Genomic DNA, 3,291 nt, shown 5'->3' on the forward strand with positions numbered 1-3,291 from the left:
CAGATTAAGTTCAAAATAGCCCATCGCAAAGTAAGAGCTTTTTTTTCTCTCTCTCTCTCTCTGCTTTTTCTTTGTTTGCTTGTTTAGTGCGTTCATCCGTTTTGTTCATTTCTTTAAGATTTTTTAAACTGTTTTAAAAAATATTTTAAAAACAGTGAAAGATGTACTAGCAAAGACTACATAGATAAATGTATAAATGGACAGTTTTAAAACATTTTTAACAGAGGCAGTGTAGTCAGTTCAGCAACATGTTGCCAGACATCCTTAAGTACACATGTCCAAATAACACATCACTGACAATCAACTTCATAAGCATTTAGACATTTTTGAACCATCCATTGTTCTTTTGATAATTTTTGATGACTTTTTTGTAAGCATCACTATCTATAATTTTCTAAATGTATACTCCCATTTTCCCTACCTAAAGATTTTGAACGTAAAAGGTCTACTGAAATATTTTAAATAAGCAGATAGTTCATTCAAAAAGAAACATAAGAAGAAAAGCTCAAAACAAATGATAAGACTTCAGTTCTTTATTTTATTTTATTTTATTTTATTTTATTTTATTTTATTTTTGAGACAGAGTCTTGCTGTTGTTGGCCTGAGCTGTAGTGCAATGGCATGATCTCAGCTCACTGCAACCTCTGCCTCCCAGATTCCAGCATTCTTCTGCCTCAGCCTCCCAAGTAGCTGGGATTACAGGTGCCCACCATCACGCCCAGCTAATTTTTGTATTTATAGTAGGGATGGGGTTTTACCATGTTGGCCAGGCTGGTCTTGAACTCCTGACTTCAGGTGATCCACCCACCTTGCCTTCCCAGAGTGCTGGGATTACAGGTGTGAGCCACTGCACCTGGCCTCAGTTCCTAATTTATGAACTGATGAAGTCTGAAATGCTATAATTTCATATCATTTTAATTTTTAGGAACCCATCTAAACTAAAAAGACTATATCGATATTTCATGATTTCCTAACAGCCAAAAATCATATCACTTTTGATCCTGAAAAAAATTCAAGAGGCCTTGGGATATTGACACAGAAAAAAAAATTGTAACTAACTTCAAAGTTGTCAAAATTTCTTATATTCCTCTAGTATCTCAGTGCTCTAAGAATGCCATAATAAATCGTTTTTTAATGTATTTTTATGAGTTTTTCTAGTGAAGACCAGAAAACCTGCTACACAAATTATAAAAGAGTTATCACACTAATAAATCAGTTTTGTTAGGAGTAAAGTTCAGTTCTTGAAAGGTAAGTTAAAGAAGTCCCTTCCAGTGAGAGGCAATTTGCCAATACCCATAAAAACACAAACTCTTTCCTTCAAGGATTTACACACGAATTTAATTATAAAACCTATTTTTCACCTAGGTATTTATTTAACATGCTGTAAGTGAATGTGTATGGACGTGTATTGACAACCAATATATATAATGTTGATTTATGTGTAATATTTATATGTGTATGCATATGAATATATAATTGGTCATATTTAGATTTTAAATCCTTAATAGGTAGAGACTACATAATACATATTGTAAGTATTTAATATGTGTGTGATAGAGAAACAAGTAAGTCAGAGAGATGGCTGAGACCAGTAACCTCTGATACTCAGATAGAGCATAAATATTTTCACACCTGTGTATTTCCAAAGGAACCTTTATTTCTACTAACTCTCGTTTCACGAATTCTACTTCATCTTTGTAAAATATATAGTTGGCCTAATATAGATGTATATTTTTTAAACTTGTAAGTATTACAACCCCATAGAAATCATTATAACCGTCTAATTAATTTTTTCTTAGAGCCTACTGTATTTTATATTTTAATAAAACATATTTTCAGCTTTTCTCTCTGCTAGTCCTTATCCCCATAATGCCTAATAAAAACCAGCATTTAGATGCAGATTGTACATTATGCAGAAGATAACAGATGAGCTTATCAGCTGTTTTACAATTACAAGGGTAAATTTATTGATAAAACTGTACAACATGAACTAACCTGACTCTTGTCAGTAACGTGACAATATCAGTTTTCTGACTAGCTACCTGTTTGTAGCGCTCCTTAAAGTGCAATGAAACAAATGACTTCCATAACATTAAAACAATGGGCATTGGTTAAAAGGCCCAGAAACTATTTCTTTTCCACAAACTTACAAAAGGCTTGTTTTAAATTTAGTGTTTTAACCTCAAATATATTTTTCTTACAACTTCTTTGGTAATATTTGCACCAAAATGTACTTATTGTGCCATCTTCAGGGCGTTTTTAGGAAACAGCTCCGTGAAGTAAATTAAAAATTACTTTCCTTAGTGGGGTTTTTTAATTATTATTTTAAAGCTGTAGAAGGTTTTTTTAATGTATATTTATTTTAAGTTTTAAAATATTAATTAAAAATCTATATAAAGCAAAATAATTTAAGCTTTAATGTATGAGAATGTAGACATCAAAATGTATATATGTAAATCTATATACCTATATACATACATTTTTGAAAGTTCTTTACAATTTCCAAAGCACTCATATATTATCTTATTTAGTATTTACAGTATTCCTCTGAGGTGTTACAGCAGAAACTTGTATATCTTTTTAAAAATGAGAAAGCTCCCATTTAAAGACATGAATTAGTTTGTTCAAAGTTTCCAAGACTGAATTATAATAGCCCAGATTCAAGACTACATTTTTTACTACAAGTAAAAAGTTATTTCTACTATTATAGTGATATATCTTTAAAATCAATGTGAAAATTATATGTAATTTTTAATTACCTTTGTTCAATAATTGTTAAAACATCTACACTGAAAGTTGGAATAATTCCTGGATATGGTGATTATATATCAGAAAATCAGACATTTATATATGTAGCTCAATTCTTTTATCATTTCTGAACTTTATTTAACTAAGAAATCTATAGTGAAACAACGACATATCCGACCAGTGGAAAATTATGGTAGAATTACACAAATCAATCCACAGATGAATACGATACAAATGAATTGTTCATGTGACAGAACTAGACTATATAGTAAATCTGCTGTTCTTAGGCCACTAAGAAGTCCTAAAGAAAACCAACACGATTCTTTAGCGTCATTTGGGGTAACTATCTATTCTGATTTGCCTGAGACCATAGAAATTACCAGTAGAGCACCTTTTCACATTCTAATGTGTACCATTTGAACAACAAATTAACAGATCAGTTTTATTTTATCCAATGGTACTAATAACAACCTGAACTTAGAATGTAAAATAAGTATGACAGCTGTAATGAAAGGATTCACCTCCTTAGAAATACATTCATTT

At 30.9% G+C, this 3,291-nt stretch overlaps 1 non-coding gene across 1 annotated transcript; it reads right to left on the reverse strand.

The window, feature by feature from the left end:
• Positions 1–1,144: 1,144 nt before the first annotated feature.
• On the reverse strand, positions 1,145–1,207 carry LOC111554215. Its single transcript, XR_002735183.1, has one exon. It is a non-coding gene; the product is annotated as a U7 small nuclear RNA (small nuclear RNA).
• Positions 1,208–3,291: the final 2,084 nt, after the last annotated feature.

This window comes from Piliocolobus tephrosceles, chromosome 3, assembly GCF_002776525.5.
Source record: "Piliocolobus tephrosceles isolate RC106 chromosome 3, ASM277652v3, whole genome shotgun sequence".
NCBI classification, from domain to species: domain Eukaryota; kingdom Metazoa; phylum Chordata; class Mammalia; order Primates; family Cercopithecidae; genus Piliocolobus; species Piliocolobus tephrosceles.